Below are 23705 nucleotides of genomic sequence, written 5' to 3' on the forward strand. Positions count from 1 at the left end.
TTGATGGAGTGTGACTCTCTGTCCGATGATAATTTCACTGGAATTTTGGATCTTGGAATTTCTGTATTTTGATCATCTGAGAGAGGAGCTTGTGCTTTTATCACATAAAGTGATTAACTGCCAGTCACAGATTTAATAGGTCAGTCAAGAGCTAACTTGAAGCAGGCTGCGTCTGGATGCAAGCAGCACCCTGGCAGTGCCAGTAGCTCACCACAGAGAGCTTGTACTCTCTGGACAGATTCTAGGTCTTATCGGGGCAGGCTGTCCTGTTCCAGCCTGTCCCAGACTGCAGTGGATCATCTTTACCTCATGAAGTGGTAATACAGGTACCTCTTGCCTCCATGGATAAAAGTATCCTCATTTATTGAATTAGGTGAATTTATATATTGTGAGTACTAGCAAAACAATAAAGCTAAAAAGCGATTCTAAGCAAAGCATTTAAATGATCTAAACAAATTATCTTAACAACTATGTTACCAGTTTGTTTCAAAATTGCAGGCAATGGTGCAAATTAGGTCTCAAGGTCCCATGGGAGAGTCTACAGAACCAGTGCTGTTGCAGTGCTGCCTCAGCACTGAAGCTACTTTCTGATTTGTCCTCCGGTCTCAGTGCAGGACTTCTTATGCAATTCAGCATTCATATACTCCTAGATGACACTAGATAAGAAAGCATCTTAAAAGCATAAGTATATAAACATGATTTCACAATCACATGAAAATCTATACAGACTTTTCATTTAATTACTCTTTCAGGAGGAATTCTTCCACAAGCTGCAGTAACTAAAGAGACATAGATGTTTACAAATTGCTGCTGGAACAAGATACGTGCAAGTACAAACATTACAAACCTTAAAACAATTCATGTAGCAAAAGCAATGTAAGCTTTTAATTTTTTGCACTTAAGCTAACAACAAGAGAAGCTCAAAAGTAAAATAGAATAGAAAATAATACAATAGATACAATAATCATAACACATATATATGTACCACCTTTAGAAGTTACACATTGATCTTACAACAGTTCTCAATCCTGTCAGAAGGCTTTTATGTTAGCTTCTTGTTTACTCACTCTTGATTTTATTACAGTTCAGAACTCTTTGTCCTGGTGTATTTCACTTGCAGTTGTCAAGACATTTGTGTACTTCTGCACAAAAGTTGTTTCCATGACTCTTAGTTTGAGTTCTGGTGGCACAGCTTTTAGGTCTGTCTGCTGGAACAGACTATCTGCAAACAGTCAACTTCTGACACATTGTTAGTTCACATTAAGAGCAAAACAATGGCCCCCCTTTTGATTTTGCCACAGCTCCCTGAGCTCAATCAGGGCACAGAGGGCAGAAATATTTACAGCCTGTGAGACTGAAACAGGCTTAGAGTACAGAGGATATAGAGGTCAATAGACAGTTTTTATTCTTCTAGTTTTGCTTGTTGGGGACAAATTAGTTGCTTTCCCTTCAGACCTAGACAATTTGTTTTTTAGTGTCCTCTCCCTTTGTGGAAAGAACACTCACCATTTGCTTCATCATGTTTGTAATAGTATTCCTAATTTTTGTGGTGTACACTGTATTTGTAGCATTCCTGGTAATTGTTGGTTTTGGTCTGAGCGTGATGCTGGCCCATACCATTGGGATGACAGCACTCTCAGCTTTTGCAGGGATTTCTTCATGGTTCTCCTGTATGAAGAAGATAGCTGCTTCAACACAATTAGTATCAAAAATCATAACTTTTATCTCCCCTTTGCAGAATTTGATTTCAACTTTTAAGTTCTCTAATGAACTCCTACTCAACAAAGGATTAGGAGAGTTTAACATACAGAAGAATCGATGAATTACCCAATATTTACTCAATGTACATCCTAAAAGTTCAAAGAGTGGTTTGGTTTCACTTATTCCTGTAATTTCAATTACAGTTATGGTATAATAACTAAATTTTTCTTTCAAATTATTACCTATTACATATATTGCACTGGCAAGCTTTAGCTTTTATGTTTGTTGGAAATGCACATTGATATTGCCCCCCCCTTTTGGCCTCGTGGGAGGGTATGGATTGTGAAGGCTTGGGAGAGCTGGAGGGGGAGTGACAGCTCCATCTCTGCCCCTAATGGTGGAGCCAGAGGGTCCCGTGTTAGGTTGGGCTGGGACTCCAGTTACAGACATGGCTTTAGCTTTTTCTGCAGCTTCTGTAGTTTTAGCCGGTCTTTTGTCTGTAGTTGCACCCGCGGCAGCTGCTTGTGTGGGATCAGCAGCTCCAGGGGAAAGGGCTACTCCCTCTACGTTAGTTAGTACAGGCGGGGGAGGTTTTACATGCTTATTCACTCTCTTTGCCCTTGCTTTTCTCGCAGCTCCAGGTGCCTTTGTTACGACTCGATCTACAGTCCTGTTTGTTATGCCTGGGGCAGTCCTCGGAACAGCAGGGGTAGGGCTGGGTCCCGTCACCTCCACAAAGTCAGTGGCCTCAGCACTCCCTCGTGCTGCCACTCCTAATGGTTTTAGAGCTTTCACAGCACTCGCGTCTGCCGTCTGTACTTGGGTCACACTATCAGGGACTAAAGACTCCTCGTCAGCCAAAGCAACAACTGGGACCAGCTCTGCCTGTCTCCGCCCCACTCTCTCTGTCCCCAGGTCTTCCCCTCCTTTCTCGCTTGCTAGTATAGTTGGGACAAACTTCGTTTGTTTTTGTCCGGTTATACGCACTCCTACAGCACCAGGAACAGGCAGCAACTTTCTTTTCTCTGTGCCAGCTGGCTCTGTCACCGTGGTAATGGCCGTTCCAGAAACCTCCCCTGCGCTCTGAGCTGGGAGTTCGGTTGCCGCGGCAACATCTGTTCTTAAAATTGCTCCACTGCCCATCGTACTCACCTTCTGTTCTCTATTGCAATATACTGTCCAAGCTATATCCAATAACTCATCAATATCCTTTTCATTACCACCTGCTCTTTGCAGTTTTTTTTTTATATCATTTGTGGACTGTCCTACAAACAAATACACTAGGTGTTTTTTCCCCAGGTCTGACTCTATATCAATATCAGTGGATTTCCCTATGACATCCTTCAGCCTATTCAGAAAATATGTGGGCGACTCATTCGTATCCTGTCTAACTTCATACATTTTAGACCAGTTTATCGCCTTTGTATTCGCCACTACAGTAGCACAGTGCTGTGTTCGCAGCAGTCAGCCCTGGGGTCTCTCCTGCAATCGGGGCATGCAGCCCCGTTTTTACAGCTTTCACGCCGCTATCGCCACTGACAGAATCAATGGCCTCAGCATCTGTCTGCGGTGCTGGGCTGCTCGGTTCCACAAACACCCCTGGGGCTCTCGTCATTTCTGGGGCCGACACTTTCACTTCACTGCCACCGTCAGAGCCAGCGACCCCTACGCCAGTCGCCGTCACTACACTGGCCGGTCTTGGCGCATTTCTCGCTGCGATTTCTAAAGTCTCCCTTGCCTCTACAACAGATGTTGCATCTATAGAAACTTTTTCAGGTGGCACCACACCAAAAGCAACTCTAGTAAAAGCTGACTTTTTAGACCTCACAGTTCTTGTCACGTCATCGGTAGAACTAACAACTTTAGTTCTCGCTTGCTCTGCTATGCCTGTGCTCCCTTCTGCTGTTACCATGACAACGCCGTCTGCTCTGGCAAAGCCGCCGTCAGCTGCAAGGGAACGGGTTGCTCTCCTCACACTCACTGGAACAGGCGGGGAGGGTCCCGCTTCCATTGCCCCTGTGGGGCCAGGAGTCGTTCCTGCTGTTATCCCTGTTGTGATCAAACTAGACATTACTTCCGAGCTAGCCAGCCCTGCAGCATCTGTATTACCCCCGCCTGGCTCTGCTGCGCCAAAAGCAGTTCCAACAAAAGCCGACCTTATAGATCTTATCTGTGCCGCTGTGCCTGCTCCGACCAAACGGACAGCCTCTGTTCTATCGTCTATGCCAGCGGGACTCACTCCTGCCACTTTCTTGAGTTTCTTTTTCCCTATCGGGGCTCTCTTGTACCGTTTTTTCCACTCAGGTTGTGTTAAAAGAAACAATTCTGCATACCGGATTTCTTCCCATTTTTCCTCTCTATGTAGCATCATAATAAGTTGCATTACAGTATCTAATTCGAACGTTCCAAGTTTTGGCCACACTACCCTCCTTTGGTTCCCGTATGAAGGCCACACATTCATAGATAACCAGCACAGTTCTTGCTTCTTTAAAGGTGTTTCAGGTTTAGTTAGATTGTCCCAGTGGTGTAAAATTAGGACTAAAGGGGAGTCCTCTGCAACTTTCCCCCTGGATTGTGTACTGCCCATACTGATTAAGAGACACAGAAAAACTTTTCACTGCGAGACTCAAACCTGAAGCTCTAGGGTTCCAAAGTTGTTACTTTAACCACTTAGCTACAGAGGCCCCCCAGCTCCTTGCAGCAACAGAGCACTCTGGAAGGGCGTCCCCCTCCGACCGAAAGGAAATCCAGCCCTAGGCTGACACAAATCCGTTCTGACCTGCACTCAGCGAAACCCTTTTCGCCTACTGGAAATTGACTCTCGTGACTTTTGGGCCCAAGTCCAAGCCTTTCCAGTCCCACCGTGTTCCCTATCTCCCAGGAAACACAAAAACTCTTCCGCAGCTCCTAACAAATAAAAAAAATTTTTCCTTATTCACCCTTTTCTTAACTCACCTCTGTGCTCCGTGCTTGGTTCTGTGGAGCTGGGGCTTCCCTAGATCACTGCGGGAATTCTCCAAAAATGCCGGCTGATGAAGAATTCCTGCAGGATGAAAGTTTCCAATCTGGAGTAGCCTGAGGTCTCTGATTTTCCCGTACGGACCACCAGCTGATGCCTAAGGGTGCTGAGGAAAACAACTCCGCAGCAGTTAATTGAGGATGAGATAAGAAAAGGGTTTAATTTGTGCCTAGGCATAAAGATCACAGGACATGCACGCAGGTCGTGTTCAGGTGTTACAATTTATAATACTGTCCAACCAATCCAAGTTTTGTCCATCCTGTAACTTTTCCCCTGGTCCACCCCCTGGGAATTGAGTCTGGGGGCTTTTCTTCATCATCTTCATCTTCTTCAAAGCACAAAGGGTACATGGTCATCTAGTTTCTGACCATGTTCTGTGGTTCAGGCTAAGATATGAGTGCTCTCTAAACAGCATAGGCCTTGCCTTGACAAAAGACTAAACATTTTCTACTGGAATTCAGGGGTAGGATTGATATAGAGAACATAGAATGAGGTGATGGGGTAGGGAATGTGTAAACTATTGTGCCAAAGGGTGAGGGATATAATAGAGCTACTTCTAAAATCTACTTCTACTACTTATAATTACTTATAAAGCTTATAAAATCAGAAAAATAAGAAACTAAAAGGGTCGTAAGGCATCAATGGAAGTCCCGGTCCATTTGTGGTGCTCCATTTTAAGAGCGTCAACAGTTTATTTTCTGCTACGTCTTTGTCCAGCATTTTTAAGAATTGGCTGATAGCTTCAGCTTTTGCTTTAGTTTCTGGGGAACACCTCCCCTCGTGGGAATACATCCCTCCCATGCTAATAGGTTACCTCTTGTTTGCTGAAGCTGGACTTTTCTTCTTTTGTCCTTTTTCGTCCTCTTTCTCTTTTTGTCCTGTCTTTGCAGAGGTGACTGATGCACACAATTTGTTGAAGAGCTCTTCCTTTTTCCTTGGAATTCCATCAGGATGGATGCTATGGCAAGATGTCCCAAGGCCTTTGGCCTCTGGTTACCGACGCCTGTTGAATGTCCCGATTCGGGCAGCCATTTAGAGCATTTGTCTTGCACAAACCCAGTCGACACAGGGGTGCAATAACCCAATTAGTTTTATTAAGATCAACACAAGCTTATATAGACACTTTAAACCGTGATATGGGACCTCCTCAAGCACTCCCATCCGAGCACTTCACTGTGCACGTGTGACAGAGACAGAAGGACTATGAGTCCCAGGATGCCCTTTGGCATTCTTCCTGGAATATGAACTGCTACGGGATTGAGCCACTTTGAGGGGACAGATTGATCCCACTCGACTTTTGAGGTGCAGAGCTGGGAGAGACTGGAATGTTAATGGTCCACAGCTCCAACACTCTCCAGTTGCAGAAGCAGCGGAGGCTTTGCTGCCTGTGGGCAAAGGAACCGCCCGGGGAAGGGGAGGAGCACCCACCCCTGGAGGGGACAGGCTGGGCTAGGAGCCAGAGAGAGGAAGTGTTATTTTTATGGTTTTATATCACTATAGACAGGAGTCAAAACTGCCCCAAACCTACTTTACAGGGAAACAAAATTGATCTAAACTGAACCCTACATATATAGATAGATATATAGATAAACTAACTCTAATCTTCCCCAAGGGATCAGTTAACAAGACCCTGGGTCACCCTCACTGTCAGGGGGGTCAGGACAGGGGCAGGACACAGGGGTCACCAGGTGTATGCCCAGCATGGATCACCTGGAACGTGGGTTACCAGGTCTGTGTCCAACGTGGGTCCCTGTGGATCACCCAATGGAGGTCCTTCAATGGTTGATGGAGTTGCAGCAGCAGTCGAAGCTTTCCCTGCAGTCGGGGCACTCGTAGCGCTTCTCTTACCGGTGGGTCCGTTGGTGTCTTGTCAAGGTAGAGCTCTGGGCAAAGCCCTTCCCACACTCCCCACACTTGTAGGGTCTCTGCCCGGTGTGGATGCGCTGGTGGGTGACGAGGTTGCCATTCTGCTTGAAGCCCTTCCCGCAGTCGGTGCAGCGGAAGGGCATCTCATTCTTGTGTGTCCACTGGTGCTTGAGGAGATGTGAGCTGGTCTGAAACCTCTTCCCACATTCTCCACACTTGTAGGGCCGTTCCCCAGTGTGGATGCGCCGGTGGGCAAGGAGGCTGGAGCTCGTCCTGAAGCTCTTTCCACACTCCCCACACGTGTAGGGTCGTTCCCCAGTGTGGATGTGCTGGTGACTGTGGAGGGTGGAGATGTCACTGAAGCTCTTCCCACACTCCTGACACGTGTAGGGCCATTCCCCGGTGTGGATACGATGGTGGTTGCGTAGGTGGGAGTTGCAGTTGAAGCTCTTCCCACATTCCCTACACATGTAGGGCCGCTCCCCAGTGTGGATGCGCTGGTGGGTGAAGAGGTTGGAGCTGTGCCTGAAGCTCTTCCCACATTCCCCACACATGTAGGGCCGTTCCCCAGTGTGGATCTGCTGGTGTATCCGGAGGGTGGAGCTTCGTCTGAAGCTCTTTCCACATTCCCCACACGTGTAGGGACGTTCCCCAGTGTGCATGTGCTGGTGGTTGAGGAGGTGGGTGCTCTGGCTGAAGCTCTTCCCACATTCCAAACACCTGAAGGGTTTCTCCCTGCTGGGAGGCTGCTCAGGGACCACCAGCTCAGAGCTCTGGCTCAAGCTCCGGCCACCTTCCTGGCACAGGCTGGGTCTTTCCTCCTCAGAGCACCCCGGGATGGCTTTGGAACCCCTCCTGTGGGGGGATCTCCGGCCCTTTTCCTCCCCGCTGCCTTCCTGCGCCGGGGAGCCCTTCAAAACGGCCTCTCCCACCAGGGTCTCACGGGGGGATTTGTCCTCCGGGCTCTCCGTCCTCACCTCGGGGCCTGGGGCAGGAAGCAAGAAGGACAGGCAGGGGATTTGCCTCCGGCCCACAGGGAAGGCCAAGGACATCCCCCCAACTCCGGCCCCGGCAGGACGGCGGCGCCAGCGGGGTTGTCCTGCAGCCGGGGCCATGCTCGGCTGACAGAGCCAGCACAACACCCGCCCAAAGGGACACTGACTTCCTCCTCACCTGCCTGGGGGGACCAAGGCATCTTCCTCTTCCTCGCAGCCTCCTCCTCCATCCGCCCAAGCTTTGGGAAGGACAAATCCTGATGGGGGGGAAAACAAGGGCTGAGAGCATCGGCTTGGGGGTTCCTCCTGCCCAAGTCCACCTCTAGAACTCACTGGGCATCCTGTGTCCATAAAAACCTCCAAAACACCAAGATTTAGCCCAGAAAAACCAAAACCACTGAGATTCAGGCAAAAAAACCCTCAGAAATCTAGAGATGAACCCCCCTCAAACTGCAAAAAGTTGAGATTCGGCAAAAAAATACTCCAAAATATCAAGATTCAGCCCAAAAAATCTTACCCAGAAGTTCCCCCTCTCTGGTCTCTCCCCTCTGGGGTTCAGAGGGTCTCCCCTGTCTGGGATGCTGGGGGTCCCACTTAGGGATGCTGGGAGTGTTGAGGGTCCCAAGGGTCCCTTCTCCTGTGACTCTCACCTTCAAGGTGCTGTGTTCCCAGACATTCCCCCTCTCCAGGGTTTCCACTTTGTTGTCCCAGGGATCCCAGGGGTCACCACTGTCCTACTGTGCCACTCTGAACCAGCAGAGTAGTTGGAGAACAGATGGTGGTAAAATGTAGTCTGTGCCAAGTGTTTTAGGACTCTTTGGCCCAAAGAGTCTGTGCCCTGAGAACATTGGATCCAGCAGCGCCAGTACCCCAGAGAAAGTTGGGAGCTCAGGGGGGGACCCCCCTTTGCCAATCCCCTGTGCCCAAAGACTCCCATGGGACTGTCAGACTGTCCAGACCACCTCCCCTTTTCCACCCTTCTCCCTGTTCCTTCCACTTTTCCATGGTCCCCTCAATTTCCAGCCTGCCCAGGATCACTTTTGGGGTCCCAACCCCCACTTTTTTCCTCTTTCTCCCACATCATCCCCCCAATCCCCACCCCCTCATGCTCAGGTTCAGGGTCCCACATTCTGCTTCCCCCACCCTTCTGACCTCTCCCACCCATTTCCCATTATCCCCCAAACCTCAGAGCCCCTCTCCTCTCCACTTTTAGGGGGTTCCCACTTCCCTCCCACTGAGTTTGGGTTCCCACCACCCATTTTGTCCCCTCTGACCCCCCTTTTCCCACCGACCTCCCCCTTCCCACCCCCCACTCCCCCGAGAGCTTCTCGCCCGCAGCCGGGGGGGCTCCCAGCACCACCAGTGCCCAGAGAAGTCCCCCCAGAAAAGGGGTTGGGTGGGGTCCTGGGTGGGCTCTGAATGTTTTTGGGGGTCCTTGGGGGACTGTGGGTTAGGGTGTCCCGCTGCCACCTCCCCAGCCCCGCGGAGCCGAGCAGTGCCACAAAATTGCTCCAACTGACTAAGAAACCTCGACACAAGTTCTTTATCCTGTCACCTTCTCAGCTTATCCCTTCCCGCTCCCAGCCCCCTTTGCTGGCTGTCTCTCTCCTCCCTGTGCCCATCAGTCACAGCTGCAGTTCTTCCCTCCATCGCAGTCTGGGGGCCCTGCTGAGGAGGTGCTCAAGGAGTTGGTGGTGCCGATCTCCCCCTGCTGCAATTCCTTCCCCCAGGTATGGCTCAGAGTGCCTGACTTCCCTCCTGTGCCTCTGGGCCAGCCAGTTCCTTCCTCCTGGTATTGTCTTATCCACCTGGCCCCCCCAGCGAGGGGCCCTGGATGGTCCCTACGAACCCCCTGCCCTCAGTCCCTCCTGGGCTGGCACATCTCCGAGCCTGTGTCACGGCACCGGCTGCTGCCAAGGGACGGCCCTGCTGCAGTTTGCACCTAAACCCAACAAACTGGGGCAGGGGGGCAGCCCTGGAAATCAGGGCTTTGCTCCCATGGCTCTGCAGGGGCTTCCCACGGGCTCTCAACCTCCTTTGGGCATCCCCTGCTCCAGCGTGGGCTCCTCCCGGGCTGCAGGGGGGTCTCTGCTCCAGCCTGGACTCATCCACAGGTCACAGACACTTCACCTCAGGTTCACCCAGAGCTCCAGCTGGTTCCATGAAGCAGTGATCCCCTGGTCCCCTGACAGTGTGGGCACCTCGCCAGGGCTGTTCCTCGAGGTTATCTGGCCCCCTGCCAGCCTGGGGCTGTTTCTCCAAACCACCAAACCACGTGTGCCAAACGCCCTGGTTGGTCAGTGCCAGCTGGGGGAGCGGGCACTCGCTGAGGGGATGAGAAAACTGCACCCGGGGCTGGGCTGAAAGAGGCTTCAGCACCACTTCTGATGGCCCAGGGGCAGCATCTGGCTTCTCCCAAACAGAGAGATGGCACTTGTTCCTCTGCAGGGAGTCAAGGGCAGGAGGGTGACTCCTGCTGCATGGATGGAATGGCAGAGGATCCCTTGGGTCCCCAGAATGGATCAGCACTCGGGCATAGAAACTGCCCTTGGGCTCAGGATGCAGTTGCCAGCACAGACTTCCCTGCAAAGTCTGCAGTGAGTCAAGCTCTGGAGAGGAGATTGTGCCCCATGCATGGGACTGTAGAGGCTCCCTCAGGTCCCCAGAATGAATCAGCAACCAGGAATAGACACAAAAGGTTCCCCCAGAGAGGTTTGGGGGAGTGTCCTGTAGGGAGGGGACAGTGTCACCCCACCAGGGTGGGGCTGGCAAATGGGAGGCTGCTCCAGGGGTCTGCAAGAGCCCTCGTGCTCTGCTCGGCCCCACAACTGCCTGGTACCAACACCCCCGGCTGCCCCCGGCCCTGGGCAGCTCTGCTGCCACAGGCTGTGCCCTCACCGTGGCCCTGCAATGGCCCTGCCTGTCCCTCACCCGGGGCCCTGCCCGTGGCCCTGTCCCTTGGCTCTCTCTCTGCCAGCTCAGTGTGGGGCACACGGGCTGGGGGTCCCTCCCAAGCCCCCCGGGCAGCCGGCGTTGGCTGGGGGGATGTGAGGGCTGGGCCTGCTCAGCACAGCCCCGGCCTCGTGCCCAGCGCCTCTTTCCTGACCCACACAAGAGCTTCCCGGCCCCCCCAGGGCTCCCCTGCTGCTGCCTCTGCTCCTGGCCCTGCCTTTGCTGCTCCCTTGGCTGGGGCAGCGGCTGCAGGGGGGGATGGCAGCAGCTTCAGCTCCACGGCACTTCCTGGGGGGAGCTCAGCCCGGGGGGACGGGCAGGGACCTGATGGGGATGGACAGGGGCCCAGCAGGGACAGACAGGGCCTGCAGGGGAAGGCACAGGGACAACCTGGACCCCCACACTGCCAGGGCTGTCTCTGCTCCTCCTTGCAGGCTCCGTGGCCAGGCACAGTTTGTGTTCCTGGGTGCCCACCATCTCAGCACTTGGAGACGCTCAAATCAGCGCCCGCAGCTCTGCAGCAAAGCCCCAGCTCACCTGGCACACAGGGGATGGACACAGCACCTTCTCGGGGATGGGCATTCACAGCTTCAGTTCTTCCTCACCACTGGGCTCACTTCCGCGCCACTTCTCAGCCTCACCTCAGGGCCTGGGCTCAAGGACAGGAACCTGCAGGGAGGGGACATCAGGTGCAAGCTGAGGGCTGCCTGCTTGCACTGGCCTCTGGGCTTCCTTCTCCTTCTACAACCAGCCCACAACTTAGCCTGATTTTCTAACACCACACATTTACACACTAACCTTGGAGATAGATATGGACAGACATCTCTATCACCCTGGGGATAGAGCCTCAAGCATGTGCTGCCATAGGAATGGCAATCAGAGAATCACAGAATCAGCTGGGTTGGAAAAGACCTCCAAGATCATCAAGTCCAACCCTTGATCCAACCCTGCTGTGCTTCCCAGACCATGGCACTGAGGCCACATCCACTCTCACCTTCAACACCTCCAGGGACGCTGACTCCACCCCCTCCCTGCCCACCCCATTCCAAGGCCTGATTACTCTCTAGACAAAAAATTGCTTCCTAATATCCAACCTAAACCTCCCCTGGCACAGCTCAAGACCCAGCCCTCTTGTCCTACTGCTGCTTCCTGGCACAACAGCCCCACCCCCACCTGGCTCCAACCTCCTGGCAGGGACTTGCAGACAGTCAGGAGGTCTCCCCTGAGCCTCCTCTTCTCCAGCCTCAACACCCCCAGCTCCCTCAGCCTCTCCTCACACCACTTGTGCTCCACTCCCTTCCCCAGCCTCGCTGCTCTTCTCTGCACCTGCTCCAGCCCCTCCAGGGCCTTCGTCAACTCAGGGGCCCAGAGCTGGACACAGCACTCCAGGGGTGGCCTCACCAGCGCTCAGTCCAGCCCAACAATCACTTCCCTGCTCCTGCTGACACACTCTTCCTCAGACAGGACACCAGCCATTGGCCCTCTTGGCCTCCTGGCCACACTCTGCCTCCTCTTCAGCTGCCTGTCCATCCACACTCCCAGCTCCCTTTCTGCCTGCCTGCTCTCCAGACACTCTGGCCCCAGCCCGGGGGGCTGATGGGGCTTCTTGTGGCCAAAGGGCAGGACCCGGCCCTTGGCCTGCTGGAACCTCATCCCCTTGCAATCAGCCCATGGATCCAGCTTGGCCAGGTCCCTCTGCAGAGCCCTCCTGCCTTCCAGCACATCAACACACCCCCAGCTTGGGGTCACCTGCACATTTGCTGATGAAATGCCTGGTTCTGCAGGAGCTGCAGATGCTCAAGGGGCAGCAGGACCTGGGGGGGCCTGAGGGGCTTTGGGGTGCGGGAGTGTCCTGGGGGAGCTGGGGAGGGGCTTTGGGGATTGGGGGTACAGACCAGGACAGAGCAGGACAAACCAGGAAAGACCATTACAGACCAGTACCTCCTCACTGCTCCCCACATCTCTCCTGGAGCTGGGCCACGTTGTTGTGGGACATCTGAGCCCCCCCCAGTGCCCTCCCAGTACAGCCCAGTGCCCCCAGTACAGGCCACTCTGTTCCTGTCCCAGGGTGCCGGGTGATCCATCTTTAGGGGGGGTTGGAGGCATTTCAGGGGGGGCTGGGGGAGATTTGGGGGGATCGGGGGGAGGGGTTGGATGGGGATTTGAGGTGTTTTGGGGGGCTTTGGGTGCATTTAGGGGAGTTAAAAGGGGTGTTGAGAGGGCAAAGGGATTTGTAGGGGGAGGCAATTAAAGGGAAAATGGGGGTTTGGAGACATTTGGGTGGGGTTAATGATGTCTGTGGGTAAATAGGAGGGGCAGCACCACACTCAGGTGAGTCCTGAGACCCCCCTGGTGTCCCCAAGACCTTCTTGGTGTCCTTAATTTCCTCCCCTAAGACCCCGGAACTCCCCTGGTGTTACCAATGTCCCCAGGGCCTCCGGATCACTCCAATTCCCCTCTTGACACCCCCAATTCCACTGTCCACAAACCCCTCCTCACTCTCCCCAGTGTACCCAAACCCCATCCCTGATGTTCCCAACCCTCCATCTCACCCCAGGAGCCCCCCCGGACCCCTTGACCCCAAAAATGCCACCTCCCATGCTCACAGAAAGGCCAAGGGCATCTGGGGACACGTTGGGGACAGTTGGGGGGCTTTGGGGGAATTACTGGGGGATACTGGGACACACTGGGGGGAACCAGGGGGCACTGGGAGGGACTGGGGGGTTACTAAGGGACACTGGGAGGGCACTGGGAGGGACTGGGAAGTTATCAGGACACACGAGGTGACACTGGCAGGTTACTGGGCCATACTGGGGGTTACTGGGTGCTCACTGGAGAATCACTGGGCCATACTGGGGGCAGTGGGAGGTCACTGGGACACACTGGCTGGTCACTGAGGGGGTTACTGGGCTGTACTGAGGGTCACTGAGAGGTCACTGGCCTATACTGGGGGCACTGGGATCTCCTTACCTGGATGTGGTACATCCCCCCCCCCCAGACTTTGGGGGGCACCCCCAGGACCCTTCCCCTGGGGGCTGGGGACTTCCGGAACACACTGCTAGGCTGTAGGGGACCCCCGCTCCTCCCCCCTTTGGGGTCTCTGTGTGCTGATTGTTGTGGGTCTCTGGGGTTCGGGGGGGGTCACTGGGATCCCCTTTCCCTGGGCCATACTGGTTCGCTGGGCCGGCCGGAGCGCTGTGGTGGGAAAAGTAATGGCGGGTCGCGCGGGGCCTCATGGGAGTTGCAGTTCCCTCCTGAGTACTCCGCCGGCGCGCCTGCGCAGTGCAGCCAGGGCGTTGACAAAGCCCCCCCCCGCACGGCTTCCAGGCCCCGCGCTCTGCCCCTCGGGAACCCCCGAACCCCTCGGCTAAACCCTGCGGAGCCCTCCAGCCTTTCCACCCACAGCCGCGCTCCCCGCAGCCCCCGAGGGGATCCCCAGGGGAGGATCCCGCAGGCCCCGCCACCTCTGACAGCTTAGCCCTACCTTCCGCCATCTTGGTTTCCCGGCAGCCAATACGGCGCTCTGCGCGCGCAACGCCTTTACTGACCCCGCCGCAGCCAATCAGGGCGCGGCCCCGCCCTCCGCCCGCCCGCCCGCCGCGCTCCCGTCAGGAATGTTTACACGGGCGGTGCCGCAGCACCCTCAGCCTGAACTGAACCTGGTTTTACCTCATGAAATCTTTGATCTCTGTTAGCCAAGCCCCTCTTTCCTTCCCCAGTTGTCTTGTCCTTTTTTTGGGGGGGGGGGAGGGGGGGGTGCCATATCGGCCCTTTGCACTTGAGCGAACTGAGGTTTCTACCAGAAAGGGCCAGTCCCCTTTCACAGGGGCAGCTTCTTCCAACAGAACCCTTCCTGGGGGCTGTGTGGAGATTCCTGCCTTGGCTGGGGACCCCCCAAGGTCATTGCTGGAGGTTGAGAGCAGAGATCTCCCCACGAGCGTTGGTCTGGGAGAGTTCCATCCATCTCTAATTAAGAATTATTGCTTTTGTGCCAGCTTGAGTAGAATTGCTTCAACAATTGCTTTAGTGTAGAGCACTGTCCTATCTTATGCTGTACTCCTAGTAGTTTTAGTGTTCTAATATATATAATGGCCAGTCTTCGCGAGCGAAGATTTTGGGAAAGGTCATTAACCCTTCCAGCCTGCGCAGTGGATTTTTAGGTGAGACACAGCGTGCGCTGAACTGAGCCCACCCTTTAGTCCTGAGGTTCATCTGCCGGGGCCGAGCAAAGCTTGGACAGTGGCAGTGAGGTCCCCAGGATGTAGGTTTGTTTAGAGTGACCTTCTCTTAGGTGGATTGCCTACCAAGGCTGACGAGCTCCACCTGCCCAGGGGGCCGGGAATCGAACCCGGGTCGCAGAGGTGAGAGTCAGGCACTCTAACCACTAGACCACCAGAGGTTTAGTGTTCTATTGTGCAGTAAATAATTGTGATGAAGATCTTTTGTCTGATCATTTGTAACCCTAAATAACTCATTTCTATCAATAGATCTGATATGCCATCATTAAAACCTTGGGGACAAAAGTGTTTCAGTCACATCTCTGTAATTCCTCTAAACTGAAAGTGTTGGCATAACCCAAGGCTGAGATTGGATCCAACAGACCCCAGCACCCCACAGGAAGTTGGGAGCTCAGGGGGGCCATCCCCCTTTTCCAACCCCCCTGTGCCCAAAGACCCCCATAGGACCATCTGACCCACCACACCCCCCCCCCTTTTCCACCCTTCTCCCTGTTTCTCCCACTTTTCCATGGTCCTCTCAATCCCCACCCCACCCCCCCATTACTCTGGGGGTCCCAACCCCCATTTTTCCCCTCCTCTCACATCTTCCACATCATCCCCCAATCCCCAGCTCCGTTCAACTCAGTTTGGGGTCCCAGCATCCCAAAAAAAAGGGTTTATGTGGGATCCTGGGTGGGCTCTGAGTATGTTTGGAGGGTTCTCTGGGGCGTGTGGGGAGATTTAGGGGGGTCCCAGCACCTTTTGGGGTGAGCTGGGTGCCTTTTAAGGGGCAGGTGCCTCACCAAGACCCTCCCAGAGGGGGTTGACACAGGGGGAACAATGGGGGTCCCCATTCCTGATCTATCTCGGGGCCAGTTTTGCCCCCCCCAACTTGGTTCCACTCCTCAGGATCCCCCAAAGCCTCTCCCCATTGCCCCCCAATAACTGGGACTGGGGAGAACTGGGAAGCTTTCCTGGGATCAGGAGTGGCAGCAGGGGAGGGGGGGACACACGACCCCCCCAAAATCCTCACGGAGACAGGGGGGGTCCAGTCTGGGCCCGAGGCCCCGGGGAGGGGCTGCGGCCGCCGGCTCAGGAGCTCTGTGGGGAGAGAAAAGGGGGTGACACCGGGGTGGGGGGACAGGGGGGACACCGGGATACACTGAGACCTGGACTGGATCCAGTGGGACCAGAACTGGGGCAACGGGGATCATACTGGGAGCACCTGGCAGCGTGTTGGAGGCAACTGGGATATACTGAGAGTGACTGGAACCACAGTAGGGGTGACTGGGAGCAACTGGAACCACACTGGGGGCTACTGGGATCATACTGGGAGCAACCGGGCCCTTGCTGGGGTCATGCTGGGGTCATACTGGGAGTGACTGCAATAATACTGGGAGTGTGTGAGAGGGACTGCAGCCATATTGGGGATGAGTGGGATCAAACTGGATTAGTACTGGAAGTGTCGGGAAGTCACTAGTATCATACTGGTGGCAACTGTGATTGTACTGGGATCATACTGGATCAGACTAGGATCATACTGAGAGCAATTGGTTCTATGCTAGGGGCAGCTGGAAACTACTAGGATCCCACTGGGAGGAAGTGGGAGCAACTGTGACCATGCTGGGCACAACTGGGATCATATTGGGAGCAACTGGGCCCACAGTGAAGGTGGCTGGGGTCATACTGGGAGTGACTGGGAGCATTCTGAGGGCAGTTGGGACCATGTTGGCGCAACTGGGATATACTGGGAGCAAGTGGGATCACACTGGAATTGACTGGGATCATACTGGGAGGCACTAGGACCCCATTGGGGGTGACTGGGAGTGGCTGTGAGCAACTGGGATCATGCTGGAAGCTACTGGGAGCAACTGGGAGTGAGTGGGACCACACTGGGGGCAACCGGGATATACTAGGAGAGACCAGGAGTGACTGGAATCACACTGGGACTGACTGGGAACATACTGGGAGTGACTGGGAGCATGCTGAGGTTAACTGGGATATACAAGGAGTGGCTGGGAGTGACTGGGATTATACTGGGAGTGACTGAAACCATAGTAAGGGTGAATGGGAGCAACTGAAACCACGCTGGGGGCAACTGGGATCATACTGGGAACAGCTGTGCCCCTACTGGGGTCCTGTTGGGGTCTTACTGGGAGTGACTACAATACTACTGGGAGTGTGTGAGAGGGACTGCAGCCATACTGGGGATGAGTGGGATCAAACTGGATTAGTACTGGAAGTGTCTGGAAGTTACTGGGATCATACTGGGGATGACTGGACTCATACTGGGATCATACTGAGATCATACTGGGATCATACTGGGACCATGGAAGGGGCAAATGGCCTCCTCCAAGGAGTGACTGGGAGTGACTGGGGCCATACTGGACTCAGACTGGGAGTCCCTGAGAGTGAAAGGAACCATCCTGGGGGTGGCTGGGAGCAACTGGGACCACCTTGGGGGCAACTGGGATCCTATTGGGAGTGACTGGGAGTGACTGGGATCATAGTGGAAGTGACCAGCACCATACTGGAATCATAGTGGGAGTGACTGTAAGGGACCAGAATCAAACTGGGAGTGACTGGAACTACGCAGGGGGGAACTGGGAGCCAGTGGGGCCAGGCTGGAAGCCAACTGGGAACATCCTTGGAGCAACTGGGATCCTGCTGGAAGCAACTGGGAGTAACTGGGAGTGACAGGGTGCATGCTGGAGGCAACTGGCATAAACTGGGAGTGACTGGGAGTGACCAGGATCATACTGATGGAAACTGGAACCATCCTGGGGCAAGTGGAAGTAACTGGGTGTGACTACGAGCATGCTGAGAGCAACTGGGATATACTGGGAGTGTCTGCAACCATCCTGGGGGTGACTGGGACCACACTGGGAGTGACTTGCACCATGCTGGGGGCAACTGGGAGCAACTGGGAGTGACTGGATCTACAATGGGGCAACTGGGATTGACTGGGACCATGCTGGGGGAAGACTGGGATCATACTTGGATTGACTGGATCTATGCTGGAGGCAACTGGGAGCAACTGGGACCATGCAGGGGACAACTGCAATCGTACTGGGATCATACTGGGACCATTCTGGGATCAGACCAGGATCATACTGGGAGCTACTGGGACCCTGCTAGAGACAACTGGGAGCAACTGGGATCACACTGGGAGGAACTGGGAGGTACTGGGACCCTGCTGGGGACAACTGTGAGCAACTGGGATCACACCGGGAGGAAGTGGGAGCAACTGAGACCAGGCTGGGCACAACTGGGATCATACTGGGAGCAACTGGGCCCACAGTGAAGGTGGCTGGGTCATACTGGGAGTGACTGGGAGCATTCTGAGGGTAGTTGGGACCATGTTGGCACAACTCATCACTGGTTGCCAAAGTCATCACATACCTAAAATAAACCTGAAACTCTGCTTTTCAGTTAACCTGCTGACTTGCAGTCAAATTTTCAGACAATGCAATTACAAACTACTAGAAAAGGATCAAACTGCATTCAGCAGATGTGTTTTGGAAAAATCCTAAAATTTCCTGGTGTTGCCAATCCAAACAGCTGTTTAAATTACACTTTTATGAATCCCAAAAATCCAGTGGGATTGAACAAGCTCTTGGGAGAAGACAACCTGCTGGCATATCTAAATTGTCTTTGGATTTGCTGCAACATTAGAAAACAGACATTAACTTGGAACTGGCAAAATCAGCATAAAAATCTAGTAGACTAATATGGGAGTTGGTTGTGGTGAGGAGAACAAAGTTTCCTGGTCTTCAGTTGATATTGCCAAAATGACAAATTTAAGTATCAACAACAGTATCTCTGATGTATTTTGGAGTTCAAGCCATCCATCAAAGTGTTTACTGGCAACAATGGGAACACTAATTCTGATTTTCAATCAGAGAGTTTATTCATTGTTCTAACCAAACATACTTGGAGTTATATTTGGGTTTAATAGTGCTAAAAAGCCATACAGATTCTCTACCAGTAAAATAAGGGACTGGGAAAAACACTGTGACCACTTCTCTCCCCACACCACCCAGTGGCAAACACAAGAGACCCATGTGTAGGCTTGTGTAGGTTGCACCGACAAATATTAATTAGGTATTTTACTTAGAGAGTCTCTTCACTGGGTAGAAAAATCTTCTGGGAGGAAAATTGTGATTTTCCACAGAAATTTTTGTTGTCAGGTTCCAGTGACAATGCCTAATTACCTAGGCAGCCTCATCTCCTTGGATGGCAAGATTGACGGAGAGATAGACAACAGATTAGCAAAGGCATATAGTGCTTTTGGAAAACTCCACAAAAGAGTATGGCGTAATAAACACTTGAAGAAAAGTACCAAGATCAGTGTTTACAGAGCCATAGTGCTGTCTACTCTCTTATATGGTTCCGAATCATGGGTCATCTACCGCCACCACCTGCATCTCCTAGAACGCTTCCATCAACGCTGCCTCCGCACAATCCTAAACATCCACTGGTCAGATTATGTGACCAACACATCTGTTCTAGAGCAAGCAGCAGTCACAAGTATAGAAGCCATGTTACTGAGAACACAGCTGCGATGGGCAGGGCACGTCTTGAGGATGAAGGACCAACCACCGCCTTGTTGAGAAAATCTTAGATGATGCAGGACATATACTGCATCAGGCCTGCTTGCACAGATCCGGCCTGCGTGCTGGACGGCACGGACCTGTGTTCTCCAGCAGCAGATGTGTGTCCTTGAGCAGCAGATATCAGAAAGCTACATAGAGGAAAACAAGGAAGGATGTTGTTATCCAGGGTGTGAGAAACCAGAAGATGGGGGGACCTGGAAATGTGCCTTGGCTAGTAGAGCCAATGAAGTTATAGATATAGTGTGTGAAAGTAAATGTAACCAATAGAAAGTTAGAATAGAGCGTGTGAACCCTGTAGGACCCTTGATAATGTGTGTATTTTTGGAATAAAGTGAGAGCATTGCCTGTACCTCTATGAGGATGTGTCTCTGACTCTCGAGCTCGTTTTTTGCATCTTCTGCTTTTATCTGGCGCCCGAAAAGGTGATAAAAAGCGCAAAACGGTAGAAGAATGCGGTTAGCCGGTTAATCTCCTTGCGGTGAGACGCGGTCGGAGACGTGAGAGGCTGATAGCCGATTGATCTCCGTGCGGTGAGACGCGGTCGGAGACGTGAGAGGCTGATAGAAGCTGGACAGAGGAGTTTCGGTCGTGGGCCAGTCGGCGCGAACCGAGGTAGGAAGGGTCTCTACCTTCCCCCTGTCATTTGCTGCAAGCACGGAATCGGAGTTTGCTGCAGCTAAAAAGCTGCTGTTAGCTATCCTTGCTAAGCGAGGTGAAACAGTAGCTGAGAAGGTGTTTGACAAGCTTATTGCTTGGGCCTGTGGAAACGGTTTCTTTTAAGTGCCCCCTCTCCTTTTTGCCTTTGAGGAATGGCGGGGTTTGGGAGATAGACTTTGGGACTTGAAAACCCTCACTGCTACTACGAAACTTCTCGGCCGTGCAGTCATCCTGCTGAAGGGGGCAGTGCGTCGCGGCCTGGCACACACTGCCCCGACCGAACCGTGTGGATTCGAGCCGTGGCCGCCGCCACCCCGTGCAGAATCGTGGTGCAGACGAACCCCAGAGAGCCGCTATGGCCGGAGAACCCTCAGGCGCAGCAGAGCAGGGCGAGGCAGCGCCGCGGGGGTAAAGCAGGAGCACCCGAGAGCCGGCAGGAGAGCAGCCCGGCCGCAGCGGTGCAAGAAAAAACCAGGAGCGACCCCAGAGGGAAACTGGGATGGAGCAACCCCGGAAAAGTATCACTTCTTGTTGAGAAGGGGAGCAGGCTAGAAGGCTGCTTTCCCGTGTTTCTGTTAATTCTCGTGTTGACTCTGTTGTCTCTCCGGTGTGTCGTTGTGGTCTCACGGTGTTGTTAGCTATGCCGTGCTAGTGTGTGTGTGTGTGTGTGTGTGTTGGGGGTTGTGCGTGTGTGTGGAGAAGCGACCATGGGTTTGTTAGTAACTATTAAAACCCAGGGATGAGGTTCCGGGAGGTGTCTCGGATGACATAGGAGCATAGGAATTTCCCTTTGAGATTATTCAAACTGCCGCCGGTGCCGGCAGCCGCGGCGGAGAGGCGGCTCGGGGCTGCAGCAGCGAGAACAGACACCTAACAACTTCAGCGGGTTCTCTCCCTTCCCCCCCGCGAGGGTAGGGGGGGAGAGCGAGCGGGAACAGCAGCAGAGGCTGCAGTGAGAGAGAAAACCAAGTGGTCGAGAAAAGAAACCAAAATCTCTCTCTTTAGTCCTTCTACTCACTCGTAGGTAACTTAAACCCAAAGACTTGCGTTTACCTGCAAGCTAGTCTGCAGACAGTTTTAGGGAATTTTTCCGGGAAATTAGTATTTGTACGAAAATCTTAGTGAAATGCCTTATTCTTAGCTGTTTTACCCCTATAAAACCCTTCTGAAAAAATATCGTATTCAAAAAACAAACAAACAGAAAACAAACAAAAAAAAGCAAGCAAGGTTTTGACAAAAAGGATAAAAAGCCCTCTTGCAAAACTTTGCCTTTGCCTTAGCAGAGAAAGAGATAAGGTGTTACTGGCTCACACAATAGAGATCGTTTGTTGCCGAGCAACTGAGTATTACACCTCCTCTGGCCAAACTCGGGGAAAAAAAAAAAAAAGGGGGGGTGTAGAACCCTCCTGCTTTATAGAGGCTGCAACTTTGCAATCTTCTGATTGGGGAAAGAAATATTTTTGCCTTACAGTTTGTGGGAGGGAGGGCAAAAAATCTAAAAACCCTCTCCCGTCTCGCTTTGAATCTCCCTGCCTACAGGATAGGGGGAGGAGAAGAGAAACACTGCAAACTGAAACCTGAGTCACATACCACAGTAGAGATTTAAAGGAAAAACAAACAAACAAAAAGTTAGAGATAATATTAAAATTAATGAAAAGAGTCACAAATAAAAATGTATTCATTCTCAATCTGTCATTAGTAATTCTCATGAATAGAGGAGCCAATCTGTGGCTCCAGCGAGCTTGACCAGAAGCTGGGAAGATGATGCAGAATACAGTAAATTAAGGAAACTATTCTAGTTGCTTTTTCATTTTTTCTATTAATCGGGACAACAACCACAGCCTTTTATTAGTAACTGACAGCCAGCCACTTCGTACTATAAAACCTATATTCCTCTCGTACAGTCAAGTTACAAAAATTCTGAAATTTGAAACTCTTTTGTGAAAATTGTTTAATAGTCTAGGCTCTATTTTGCAGAAATTCCACAGATTCATTCTGTAATCCGAACCCGTGAGATTAAACGCTCCTGTTCATCTATTCCAACTTGGAGATTACATCTACATTCAACAGTAGGATGCTGACCCCCTGTATGCTGACTGCAAAGAGATTATGATTACCTGCAACCACGGCATAGCATGCAAGTGCCCCTGGCTGACCCAATGAAGCAGGAACAGCTAGAGCCTATTCTGATCTCTTCACTAAAGATGGATATGGTTACAAAGAGATTATTGCCTACCCTTTTACTATTAGTCCTTTGTTGTAGATATTCTATGTTGTTTTCCTTGTTTTTCATCAATATGCTGCTTAACTTGTTCAACAATGGCGTGGTCCAACCACAGACTATGTGATGGGAATGTATTTGTGCTTAATTGGATGATGCAAGTGCTGATAGATGGGAACTTCGTCCCTGAAACAACCATCTTGTATAACTTGAGATTAATTGGCATTTTGCTATTAGTTGACAACTCTCCAAAAACATTTGACAGAAACAGTGAAAAAGAAGATGATGTTAAGACAGACCCCTGAGATACAGCATGCCACAGGCAAATCATATAAAGACCTGTCCTTGCACGGGACACTTAGCTCAAAGTCAACAAAGCTAAGCTTTTTATTTATGCAACAACTAACCTAACAGTTTAATTTCAGTACAAAAAAAAAAAAGGGGGGGGAGTGAGGAAAGATAAGTTCATGAAATGGTCTTGCTGACTGTTACTTGAGGTTGCTTGCCTAAATAGCCAGAATTGTTTTAAAGAAGTGGAGCTTTTGAAGTTTTTGTAGTGACTATTGACAAGTTCTCTTTGAAGTCCAAAAGCCCATTTGCATAGAGAAGTGTGTGTTTTGCTTTAAAAATATGAGTATATATTTATCTTTAAATTATAAGAATGTTTGTATGTATTTGGGTTTTGAATTGAACGTGAAGCAGAAATATGTTTATGTTTTCCAAGTTATACTTTCATAAAAACAAGAAATGCATAATTAGATCTTACTCAGATGAGGGCAAAACACAAGAATGATAATTTCTCAGTTCACAACCAGAAAACACAGTAAAATACAACTGAAAAGTATGTTTGTGTGAGAGCATGAAGTGATGGCCATCACGCATGAAAGTTGTGTGAATGTATGCATGTGAATGTATGAATATATGATTATTAATATATTCTGGTTTTGCTCACAAATGCGTAAACCATATTACCTTACATATGCATAAGCACCTTTGGATAAAGAGTGGGAGGCAAATAACCCTGAGTTAAATGAAGTTTCATTTTGCAAAATAAAAGTTCTCAAGAACCACATGGAACAAAGAGATGAACCAAGCAAAAGACCATCAGTCAGGCCTGGATTGTGCAAAAGAAAAAGGGGGAATTGTTGAGAAAATCTTAGATGATGCAGGACATATACTGCATCAGGCCTGCTTGCACAGATCCGGCCTGCGTGCTGGACGGCAGGGACCTGTGTTCTCCAGCAGCAGATGTGTGTCCTTGAACAGCAGATATCAGAAAGCTGCGTAGAGGAAAACAAGGAAGGATGTTGTTATCCAGGGTGTGAGAAACCAGAAGATGGGGGGACCTGGAAATGTGCCTTGGCTAGTAGAGCCAATGAAGTTATAGATATAGTGTGTGAAAGTAAATGTAACCAATAGAAAGTTAGAATAGAGCGTGTGAACCCTGTAGGACCCTTGATA

The 23705-nt window shown here is 51.6% G+C and overlaps 1 pseudogene; it reads right to left on the reverse strand.

The window, feature by feature from the left end:
- Positions 1–6495: 6495 nt before the first annotated feature.
- The window catches only part of LOC113983520, a 57957-nt pseudogene continuing 40747 nt past the window's right edge, over positions 6496–23705 (reverse strand).

The sequence above is a fragment of the Pipra filicauda genome, unplaced genomic scaffold (genome assembly GCF_003945595.2).
Source record: "Pipra filicauda isolate LSUMZ 115617 unplaced genomic scaffold, ASM394559v2 scaffold745_size127278_pilon, whole genome shotgun sequence".
In the NCBI taxonomy this organism is placed as follows: Eukaryota; Metazoa; Chordata; class Aves; order Passeriformes; family Pipridae; genus Pipra; species Pipra filicauda.